Source organism: Pagrus major, chromosome 2 (assembly GCF_040436345.1).
Source record: "Pagrus major chromosome 2, Pma_NU_1.0".
Taxonomy (NCBI): domain Eukaryota; kingdom Metazoa; phylum Chordata; class Actinopteri; order Spariformes; family Sparidae; genus Pagrus; species Pagrus major.
In genome coordinates this window covers 16482986-16496044 of record NC_133216.1, presented here as the reverse complement: position 1 = coordinate 16496044, position 13059 = coordinate 16482986, and positions in this window count along the sequence as shown.

Sequence of the window (13059 nt, the reverse complement as noted above, 5' to 3'; positions counted from 1 at the left end):
AAAAAAAGGTTTTGCTAGGAAAATCTTTCGACATTCCTTAATTTTAATTTTTTTAAATTTTTTTTACATCTGTGAAAACTGTGTAAAATAAAAGTAAAAAGTCGTGTGAAACTGACTTGATTTTCTTTTTCCATGACAATTTTCAAAGTGTGCGTGGAACCAGGTGGGAAAGAAAAAAATTCAAGAGAAGAAAATGTTTTTTTCTTTGTAAGGCTTTGCAAGTGTTTGTTTTTGTTACACCCATTTTGACCACAAGAGGCTGAAGTGCAAGACTACTCCACGTCCTAAATAGGACCTTTGATGACACTGCTGTTTTTTCCATTAATACATTCATTGTACAAGTTGTGCAACAGGATGGCAATTTGTTACCCTAAAAGTAATTCCACTTACTAATCTCTAGTAAAAGGGTCATGGTGCTCATCAGTAACAGATGTGTATGGTTTGTTGATGCTCCACCAGGTAGGTGGAAGTATAGCAGTTGGAAAATGGAGCTTGGCAAAAGTTCAAACAGGAAGACGACTTCATTCACTCTCCTCTGTGCCTTCATCCATTACTTCCCCTCAGCCACACCTCTTGGCTCTTACCCATTCATAATCTTCCCTCCTTCCCTCTATTATCCTATCATGTTAAAATCTAATAGCCAAACTCTTTGCAGCTTCACCACACACCACTGAGTAAGCGTAACAGTGGAGCCGGACCGAAAGGCATCACAAGCACCTACAACAATCTGCCTCGCCTGTGGTTGTTGCAAATAAAGAAGATGTACTGTATATAAACTGAGCTTTATATCACAGTTAAGACTGAATCTACAGGCATTTAATTAAATACACACTGCCCAGAGGAACGTTACCTTCCACGCCTCATTTGATCTTGTTGAGCCCCACGCATGGGATTCACAACTTGAAATTCAAAATGACAGGGAGGCTGTGGCTCCACCTTTCTCGCCACGCTTGGTATAGCCGTACCCTGAAGCTACCACTCCTCTTAATCACTCACAGTTAAGGCTCTGTTGTGCCCTGCTTACACCTCCTGAAGGTGATGCCAGTGTCTAACCACCACCCACTCCACATTGTCAGACTCCATCGAGAATCAGAGCGGTGATTAGTCTCGGGGGTAATGTCCCTGACAATTATTAGACCCTTCCCCCTAATTGATCTAATTGACGTCTGCACAAACAAACTCAAGTTTAGTACATTCTGTTATCATTGTTTAGTATCTATATAAACGGGGTGTCCAGTTTAAAACATAAATGGTCAAATATAAAGGTGCAACCCAATCAACAGAATAAATATCAGTGCTGCAAAAAAACACAGACAAGTTAAAACTGAATGTTTCTTTTTGGTGCAACTTTTCATTTGTTGAGGTGACATTTTCTTTTTCTCTCCTGTCACAATTCTGTGCTTGTGCTCTGGTTAGGTTTAGGCATATAAACCACTTGGTTAGGGTTTGGAAAACATCCTGGCTTGGCTTAAAATGCCTGTTTTGTTCTCCGCAATCAAGAATGAAGATGTACCTACTTCCTGTGAAAAATAGCCGGAAATGTCCCCAGGTGTGACTCGTGGTGTGCCCGTCTGGCAGCTTTGTTGGCTATAAATAACACCACCCCCATCCCCTCAGCCTCCTGATAGGAGAGGTGGCTAATAAGCATAGCATGTGAACGTGATATGCCACATTTGCTACACCTGTCAACCTTGGACGTATCTGTGGTTTGCAGAAATGTTAACTGCTAACATTATGTGCTGGCGACTGGGCTGAAAAGTGAGATCAGAAGTCTCACAGTCTGTGTGCACTGGCTGCATTCACACTTCAGAGTAGCACACAGCTCCTACTATTACTACTGTTGTTATCTGTTAGCTTCGTGGCTTGTCCACCGTGAGCTATTAAACTGCTGCTGCATTCAGCTCCAGGAGCTTCCCCCTCACATCACTGCTGACCTGAGAAGCGATCAACCACGTCCTGATTAATGGGTCTCTAAGCCTCCTCAGAGGCAATCACACCCAGACGGTTGGGCCAAACGGTAACAAATGGGACACTCAGCAATCATCCTTTATTGCATCAATAACCTCAGTTATCGATTAATCAGCATTAAAATTTTAGAGGAGAAACACGGCACGTTGGTGTGTGACACATTTTGGACTTTGTCCTGCTTGCATTTTCAGAGAGAAGGGGCCTTTTAATCCATTTCGGACGACTGGGCTCTGAGACTAAAGATCAATACAGATGTTACCCCAGTCGTCTGGGGAAACATCTGGTTATCATGGTGATCAGCATGCGCAGAGGCAAGCAGTGACTGATAGCATTAAGGAAATGGATTTCAAGGTAAGCAGCACAATACTTTAATTGATTTTGTTACTAAAAGCTGAGATGGTAGGGCACAGATTTTTCCCTTTTCCTTTTAAACTCTCCAAGGAAGTGCTACGGGTCATTTGGGCTGATAGGGAGTGACTTGTCTCTGTCTAAACACTGTGGTGGTGGTGGTGGAGGCGCTGGTGCATCTCAGGGACAGAGGCAAAGATTGCCCTCATCAATCTAATGCCTCTCCTCCTGAGGTAATCATTTCCACAGAGCAACATGGCATCTCATTAGGCTGATTCGCTCTCAGTGTCAGTCAGCCTCAGACACCTTCACAACAAAAGCTGTGGTGTGAAAGAACACACACACTTAGATTATTAGACAACCTGATAGCACAGGCTCTAACAGCTTCAGTACATTATTGATCAAGTGTTATTTTTTTTTATTTCATTGAAGTTTGACATCGGTTGCAACTTATGATTCAATTTGTTCTGAGTTCATCATTTTATTATTTTCTAAATTCTATAAAATAGTAATAAAAAGTAAATGATTTTAGCCAACTAGTCAACTAATCTTCAGCTCTTTGTGACACAAATACAATCACAGTCAGAGTTTTTCTTTTTCTTTTAAAATGTGAAATTTGTGACTTCTTCTAAGAAAAACTAAGTTTCATGCCACAGAGCACACAAACATTTCATATCTCATCCTAACAGAGTCAGTTGTACCCTTTTTTTTCCCATTCGTGTGTGAATGCATCATTTGGTTCTAAAAAGGCCAGAACCCCAACTGCTTCCTGAGAGAAAACCCCAGCCTCTGGGTGGAATCCATACAGCAGATCTTAGACTGACCTTTATCACCCAGGAAACTGCCGTAATGCCCCACAGAAACATACACTCACACACACATGCAAACTCACACCACCAAGCCCAGAGTCTCTGTCTCAAACTGGCTGTGAAAATGGGAGATTTGAAAAAGGCCGTGCCGCAGAGACAAAGTGTGAGCCGGTAAAAACAGAATAGGCTGTTTATGGATGACCCATTACATGCTTTGCTTCTTTGCCTGAAGCCTGGATCATCCATCTACTGAACTCTGCTTTCAGGTGAACAAACTCCTACCAAAATCTGCTGCTCACAGCCAGATCTACCTATCAACGCACCCACAGGTGAGACTTTGGAACCAGGATATCATACAACAATACATCTCCGATTGTTTCCACACACACACAGAGACTGTTTAATAAGCTATGCTCAGGTATCAGATGGAGTTCAACTTGTGGGATTACTCACCTTTATTCTTTTTCCTCGCTTTTCCCACATCTCACCTCTCTCTTTCTCTCACCAACTAAGCTTGAGGAGATAAATGAAATGAGGGCTGGCATGTTCCCTGGACATTTTAATTAGCTAGTCTTTAATTCAGCCTGACCCCCTTTCAACTTTGATCAGCCAGCGGGAGCTCTGATAAGGACCTGTCACTCACATGCAAACACCGGGGTTATCCAACAGCAAATTGTCTCTCCGTCATTCGCAGATGCTCTCTACCTGCGGTGTCATGGGAGAGCTGTTCACGGCTCAGTGAAAGCTAAAAGCCCAGCGAGAGCGGAAATATGTGCTCATTCATCCCAACTCTCCATTCGCTACAGCACGGACTGTGACAGGCTTGAATACAAATGCACAGCTTGATTATTAAGAGTCGTGAGACTTCTGGGGGCAAAATTAATGTGTAATAGCATTAGCTTGCAGTTCCAAAGGCAAGAATTGCTTTTAATTTGGTATTGAAATGACAAGAGCCTTTGAGAAAATGGCTTCATAAGAGAAGCAAAAGAAAACGAAATAAAGTGCAGAAATAAAGCTTTCTGAAAATGGGTCTAATGTGGTACGTGTTTTTGTTCCAAACTGTTGAGTACATAGTGTTCGGATATAAACATGGCTTTCCTTGTTAAGTACGCCCTGCTTAATTAAATAAATACTTTACAAACTGTTTCACTGCTGACTGTAATTGTGGGTTTATAATAAAAATGCTCCATTTCTTAATGGACATTTTTCCTACATTTGAGACAAGTAGGTCGGAGTCTTTTGTAATAATAGAGCATTACTAACATTATTTATTTACTTTTTTGTGCATTTTTCGTTTCATTTTTAAAGTGAGATTCATGTCCATTGTTAGATGCTCACATTATAAAAAAAAAATAAAAAATGAAGATGTGTTTCTTTCATTTTGTCCTGTACCAAGGTATAGTATGCACCAAACTGGATTCTGGATATTGTGCATCTTCAGCATCATAAAATCGCAGAAGAATCAGCTGTATGGCTCAGCTGTAGTTGTAACATATTTCATATTTCGCGGGATCCAAGGTTTCAAAAATCAACAGATGCATCCTCTCCTCATAGATGGTGGTGTGTGACATAGTAACTTAAAGCCTTTTGCGCATCTCGTGGGAGATGATTCTACTCAACCCAAGTTACATAGTGCAAGAACAGGCATTCAGGGAGCAGAGTGGGAATGAAAGACGCACCATTATCCCTATTACAAGTTAGTACACCATCAAAATGATTTTGAAGGGGGCAATATGTAAGCATTTTAGATGTAAAACACTCAAACATGAAGTAAAATTATCAACAGAATGTGAACAAATAGCAGTTTTGAAAATATGATGTCTATGTATTATGTTGCAGAAATATCGACTGAAGTTAGCATGCTAACCAGCTAGCCAGCTGATGTGCTAGCAATGAAAACACACCCCTGGTCCCAGCTCCCAGTCCGAGCAGCTAGCTGCTAGACTAACTGAGCTAACTACCTAGCAGCATTTAGCAGTTACTCTTTCTATGCTGCCCCCTACCTTTTTGGAGTATGAATTTGATGAAGTTGGCCAATTCCTACATATTGCACCTTTTAAAATAGTTGCATAATGTCACTGTATATCTATTAGCTGTTTATTAGTGTGTGCACCCTTACATTTTTGTCCTGCATCTGTAGCATCATAAAAAAGCAGATTTCAGACACTTCCTGTGAAACACCACATCAGACTAAGGGTCTTTGGAGTACCAGAGGAATCAGCTGCGTAGCTCTAGATCAGCTCTAGTTTTAACAGCATGCATCTCAGGCATACACAGACTGTGACAGAACCAAAGTCGCAAGACAAATCCTCTCGCTGCTCTGTGTGCACTAAGCTGTGCCTGGCTACTCTGTGTGTGTGCTCCACTCCCCTATGGCGAGGAGCACTGCCGACCAAAATCCCCTGTTCACAGTTGTCTCATTGTATAAAACAGACTGTTTCAAATAGTATTTTTCCCAGAATGTGTTATTTAGGCAAATGATTATTAAACTATCTTTCTAATCCCACACCTCTGTTGTAATGTGTTTTGCTGCTGACAAGTACAGATGGTATTCTCTACCAAGCCAGCAATTTTTTGGCTAGAAATTGAATAAGTTAAACCCAGTGTCAAATAGGTATTATTGCCTCACACAAAGTATACTCAGTGCAACCTTTGGACATTTCAGAATAGATCTGGATTTAGGATGTGTATCCAATTTTGGGACCCATTAATACTTCTAACCAGCCATAACCAGTCAGTTATCAGCAGAATCAAATGGAGAGCAGTGGAGCACTGTCAGCACCACTGTCTTCGTGCCACCAGACAGTCATAATCCAACTCTGACCTCTTCTGCCCCACTATCATTAGATCCGCCAGGCAAAGTGGTCCCATCCATCAGCCAGCTTACACGGTGACAGCAGCCGGTTTCTTTGCAACTGTGACTGGTGGTCCTTCCAATTCGTAAATGGGATTGGAGAGCGTCTACAAAGGCTGAAACAATACCACCCCTCACCGCACACCGCTGGAGCCAGCTGTCGCGTGCAGCCTCTCTACCCGCCGCCGACCTCCATTCTCACGCTGATCGTATCTGGAGATGCTGCGGTGACTTTTCTCGCTGCACCCACTCATCGAACTCTGTCTCTACCTCTCATACTGTTTCTAATATCTGAGGTATCATGTCTCTCTGCCTGCCTCAGTTCCTCCTGCTAAATCCTCTGACAGTCTTCTCTTGTTTCCCTCCCTCTCTCCACTCCTTATTATCTCACTCTTCATTGCTGCGCCTCACACCTACGGTTTTAATTCTTCTCCCACTTGTTCCCTCCTTTCTTCTTTATCTTTTATTTCACGTATCCCTAAACCCCTCCATCTCTCCCTGTCCTTCTCTCTGTGTCTGATCTCAGACAGAGTACCTGTGGAGGACATTCATTGCCATGCAACAGGCAGCTTGCTAGCTCACAGTAAAGCAAAACATGGCCATTGACTCAAGAGAACCACAAAACCAGTGAATTATGACAGTAGATTTGTGCCGAGGAGTTAAACTGCAAATCTTTTATATACTTCAGAGACTAGATAGCAGAAATTACAGCGTGTGTTCATAAATAACAGTGAAGCAAGTGGCAGAGAACACCTTATGGTTATGTTTCAAGGGTTTGGGTTTTCCAATTATGCACTGCTTTGCCCCAATAAAGCCCACCAGCAGTTAATAATGCTGACAAAAATCATTGCTCCATGTTCACAGGTTGCACAACAGGATATACAGACTAATAGCCAAAGGTGAAATGTTGAAGAAATGCTGCTTGGTCTTTTTTAGCAAAAGGTAGGTGCAAATGAATGCCATGCAACCGCTCCATCAGCACAGAGTAACCTGCTGCGTTTGGTGTTTCCACCCTCTCTCTTGCAGTGACATAGAAATACTTCCAAAACAAAACTCACATTTTTTGGCACAAGCCTTCTTAAACTGGGCAACGTTTTTGCCTCAACTTATCATTCTGAAGTAATTACTAATTGCACAGTGTAATGGCTCCAAAAACAATGACAGCATTCCCATTTCCGCCAAAAAATAAAGGTTGAGTTACGGCAAAACAGCCTGACTGCAGACTGCCATTGCTCAACCAAAACAGGAAGAGGCATTGTCCTACCTGGTTGTGTGAGGCAGCCATCCGCCTGATAAGTCCTGAGATCCTGTCTAAAAATATTTATTTTAGAAGATAAAAGTTTAATTCTGTTTCCACTGGAGAGTCTCGTCTGTCCTGTATAGTTTATAACTACCGTCTTTAGTTTTGCTGCTTAAATCTGCCATGGTACTTGCTGCAGTTACATTAATGCGAGCATGGAAACATTTAAAATGACTGAAAGCACCCTCTTTAATCATAAAATCAGAGTGTGCAAGCGTTGTGAACTCGATTATGTAGGCACATCTTACTATCTGAATAATGTGCCCTTTAAATAGCAGAAAAAACACTGCGCCATCGACTTTGGACCAGCTTTTTGTTGGTCTAGCACAGTTGCTTTCACGCCCAGGGTTGCACAGGTGGATGTGAACACATGCTTTTTGTACAACGTGGGCGTGAAAATGACAACTGCATTGGCCTGACACTAGCAATGACCAGGTTACTCGGTTTATTTGTTTGCCCTTTCCACTGGGACATGAGACAGTTAAAGAACAGCATTCTTTCTACTATATCATTATGTAACAAAACATGCTGACTTATTAACACGATGCTTTAGTCTGCCTTTTCATAGCACTGAAATTGAGGATTCCAGGTTTCAGGATTCTTAACCGGCCTTCATGTGGGAACATCCCACATGAAGGCCAGTTGGGTTAACAACTCACATGTGGCCCTAACAACTCTGAAGCTCAGAGTTCACACTGACCTTAACGACTCTGTCAGGACACTCCCACACAGGGTTTAAAAGCCTGAAACTCCCCTCCAGTTAGTTAGAACTGAAGAAGACCCTTAGATGAGAGGTTAAACATCTTCAAGAAACTCAAACAAGTCCAGTTGCCTACGATACAGCACTTTAGAAATCACCATGACCTTGATGACTGAGAACCTTCATCAACAGAGTTGTTTTTTTGCTTTGGACAGCAGCCAGGCTGCTAGCTGTAGCCATTTTGCTGCACCTGTCTTTGTAACAGCAGGGCCAACTGTAATACCACAGGTGGAAAAGATGTCTATTTCCACTTAAACCTGAAAAAAAAACAGAGCTGTCAACTGAAACTTCTGCAGCTCTATGCAACTAACTGGTATTGTTCCTTCTGGCTATTCACTGGCCAGATGCTGCCACTGATTGCAAGCTGAAACGCGCCACAAGCCACCGCAGCCTTCACCCATATGTTCACTTGTATTTAAAGATGGTTCACTGTTAATTACAGTACGTTTATCATACAATAAACCAGTTAGGTATATATTTCAACAATACAATACAGTATATGGTCATACTTTTTATGTACAGTATGTTTTACAACTTCTGAATGCAAATATAAAGCCGTGCTGCTATTTGAGATGCATTCTTAAATAAAACCATGTCATTCAACTGATCTGCCAGTCAGTGACTCTCAGTAGCAGTTACACTGTCTAATTCAGTCAAACTCCCTTCATAAGCTGTACTTCACCTTGTAAAACTCTGCTTCTTAACTCTTTCTAAACCCCTAGATCCCCTCTACGCTTTCTCCCCCATGTATATTCGATGTGCTACACAGCCAAGGCTTACTGCGCGTGAATCATGTATTATCCCTTGTCCTCTGCTCCGGCTCGTACAGCTCTCCTTTCCTCTAATTTCATTTTCCAGTGGGGCTGTCAGGCATGTGGATGGACCTGTCTACCACATGGTGTGGAGAGCATTGAACAATTTATATTCTGCCAATTGCGCCGCAATCACACCGCATCTTCACAATTGGCCACATAAATATTGAGACAACTATTTAAACAGCTCTGATCAAACACGAGTCAATCAAACAGAAACAATGGACACAAAGAGGGAAAATGTGTCCACATGATAGAGAAGGGGACCGCTGGGCAGGACAGCAGTGATCTAAAAGACTCCCATTATTCTCACTTTTACCTCATTCATTGACTACCCTCTCTATGACTTTTTCCAACTCTCTAAAAGTCACATGAAACAGCTAATAGAATTAGTCGCTACGTGTTTCTTGTCAAAACTGGCAGCAGCCAGTAGCACAGAATCTATGTTAGGCCCCACCTCCCAACCGCCGAGTCACCGACGCTGACTCTCCTCAGATTGGCAACGCTGTGGGACCAGGATGGAAAAACGCCGCCTCCGAGAAGAGGGAGGCTAATTTGACAAAGGGAATACAGTACAGAGGTGGTTTTCTGGTAACTGTCTACCAGGAAACTCCATGAATTGCCTCAGTACTCCAACTCGCCTCCGTCGTCGTTCTCGGAGGTCACGTACGGCCCCGGTCGGGAGGTATTCATTGAGAAGCTGCTGGATATCAGTATATTTGTTGGCAGTTGCTTTAACAAGTAAAGCTATCTGTCCAGAGCTGCTCCAGGCGGAGCAGCCCAAGGGCAGCACAAGGAAAGCCAGTAAGTATTTTCTCCATAAAACATGACCCAGTTTCACCCAAATCACTGAATAAAGTTATAAAGTTCTGTTTTTGTAAATAAAAAAATAATTATTGGATGAAAAATGAATACGCCCCCAAGTGCAGGATGAGCAATCAACATTTTTTATGATTTTCCAGGAAGCTACAAATTCGAAAATACTATTAAAAAATACCTACAAAACGGCTTTATTGCCACTGTTGGGTCTGAAACTGGAGATATGGAGCAAGACGTATGCAATAAAAACACTTAAGCTTCAATTTTGACTTCAAGGGGGCTTTAAACACTCTTTTCTGTACAGTGCCTTTAAATGATTAGCTCGGTTCCGTATTCCTATGCATCTCACAGAAGTTCGAAAATAAAAGGCTGTCTGACGGTAAGGTAAAGCACTGAAAATCTTCTAAATATAGCATACTCTGAGGCAGATTTTTTTTAGGCAGCTAAAATATGTTCTGCTGCTCCCTCCGTCTGCAGCAGTACATTGCGTAGTTTCTGTACCAGAACTTTTGGTACTTCTCCAAACTGGGGGGCATGGGGATCTGCCATCTACTGTAGGTAACACACTGACTGTGGAGTCAAAATACCTCAAACACTTCACCACTTCAAAAAATCCAAACTAACCTTTACACAGGAGAGCTCTGTACTTGTACTTAAGAATTTACAATTCTACATTGCAGAGGCACAAAGGCATGATACCAATGATACCCCTGACACCTCCCAGTAAAACCATTTTAGCTCTTTTCTCTTCCTTACCCTTTGCGCCCTGATCTCATGGATGAAGTAAAGTCATTTATTCTTTGTGGAATGTTCTTTACAGAGGCAGAAAAGACCTAATTAGCCAGTTCCACACTGACTGTGTGCTTTAATGATCACAAGCCTGGTGTTCGAGGGATAAACATGCCAAAGACACACATGTACACAGCCATCGCAAGCACACACAAAGACACATTCACACACACAAATCTCGCTTTTCACTTCTCTTCTTTCAGTTTTTGCTTCAAGTCCTTACATATAAAAGCTTGTCCTAATTGATCATCCACCCACATGTGAATAAAACACCTCTTTTACTTCTCTAAATCTAAATCTACTCATAACCATCAATGAAAGATGTCACTGTGAGAAACATTATCCATTATCAACTTTTCAAGAAAAATTAGCACCCAGTGTGTTTTTTAGCAACAAAATTATAGCTTTGACCGAGTCTTTCACAACACAGATACATGACAACTGTTAGCCCTATTTGTACTGATTTGACAGTGCAATACAGCACATCACTGCAAGTAATGGCAGCTCATCTTTAGAAGTAATTTTGTCCTTTATCTATTCATTTATCATTTTTGTCTATTATCAAAAACTGGTGAGATTATTTCAACTGGTTATTATAAAATTCCTCTAACTACATATGTGGAGAAAAGACAGAATAACTGAGAAAGGTTTTTCAATCATTGGAAATCAAAGAAGAATCAGTGACATTACAGTATGTGTGATTATTCACTCTCTTTCCTAGTTCAAAGAAGTTTCCTCATATTTCCCATATTGACTCACTGTGTTTTTTGAACTGTAATTAGCTCAGCCGCTACAGCACGCATAAAGAAGCCAGATGGCATTCAAGCTGGATTGGTGCTGTGGTCAGCTTAGGCATCCCAAACAAGTTCTTCTTTGGCCTCCTGTATACAGTAGCTGTCTGCCAGAGTCCTTGTACCTGTCTGCCTCAGTAATCTGCCAGTGAGCAGACAAACATCAGTGGGCCTTATCTCTCCTTCTCAGGAGCAGCCAGGAAAGGAGGCAGGAAAAAGGCAGGTGGCCCGGCGGCAACACAGACAGAAGCAGACTGAGGCAGACTCATAAAATCAGTCAACACACAAACACAAACAGCTCATTAAACACACGCATGCACACGAATCTCAAGCGACCCACACAGCAAATCACATAAAACTTATTCTGGAAAGAAGGGACCAAGTTCATCAGGCATGCTCTGTGTCTCTGTTAAGCAGCTAAAGACGAATTAGCTCCGGGCAGTGGCGAGAGCATCCATGAAGCGGTAAACAAAGTGCAGCAGAGATATTGTTATGAACATGACATACCAGAACCAGCTCAACAGTCCCACTAAGGCTGAACAGACGGATTTAACCAGTGGCAATATTGACACGGTTGACACATGCTGAGAGGCCATAATACACCATCTGCACCAAAGCGATATTCAATACTTGCATCTCATGCAAGATTGCACATGTGGGCAATGAAATTCTCCACAAACCACTTTCCTTGAGCCAAAGTCAGTAAAAAGTCACATTCTGTCAGTATTAGATTTCACAGGGCACTGGTGCCTCAGAGAAACTCAGTGTCTTTACAGCAAACTGTGTGTTCTGGCATTTGTATTCACATCATACTGGAGCTGCCTGTGGGGGGATGTGGTGGCTTAAAAAATATGAAAAGCGTGTTATCCTGCATATGAATATGAATTGGGTTTTTCTGTCACCAGCACACTCAAGGGTTTGTAATATGACATAGGCTAAATAAGTAGTATTACTTTCTGAGGAGTGTGTGCATGTGTGTGTCTTTTTGTTGAAGTAATTGAAAAGTTTCTGGTGGAGACATTTTACCCATCATTCCTTCCTGAACCTGGTGTAAGACCAGCACAGACACGTGCAAGCTGTACGCTTTCCAATCGATTTAATATGGATTTAAAGGTGAATTTCGCAGTGGCACAGAAAAGAGCACAATTCGCCGGAAATCTGTGCTTTGAGAAGCTAGGATAGGTGTGCTGCCTTGTGCTTCTAACACGCTGTTTGATTCTACAAAAACATGGTGAGTTGATTGTCAGTGGTTCGGGTAAATCCAGATCCTCTCAGTATTCACCTATAAGCCTCCTGTGATGCTTTTTGATTTTTGTCTTAGCAGAGCACAGCAGGTAGGAGTTGGAGGGAAGCCTCCAGATGACAAGCATATCCCATCCTCCAAATTAATGGCACTGGCAAAGAACTCTCACAGACTCAGTCTTTTGCTATCGGCTCCAGTCTGGCACCTTTGTCTAAAAATACACTGTTTCTGCATCTTTCGTGAGCTGGTTTTGTCAGAAACAAATACATGTAATGGAGGTCACAGAGAAAGTAAAGAGAGAAAAAGAGGACAGAAATTGCATTGCATGTTGATGTTGTGCCTGTTTTTAAGCTGTCAAAATAAAGGGTGGAAGGATACATTCATGTCAGCACAAACATTGTTTGTAATAACAATAATAATAATAATAATAATGAACAGAAACCTGATTGAAATGTATCAAAGATATTAGGATTATTCATATAGGATTTAACTAAATGGGTCATTTTTTTTTTAAATCACACTTTGCCTAACCCTAACCAAGTAGGTATTTTTGTAAACTTTGTAAA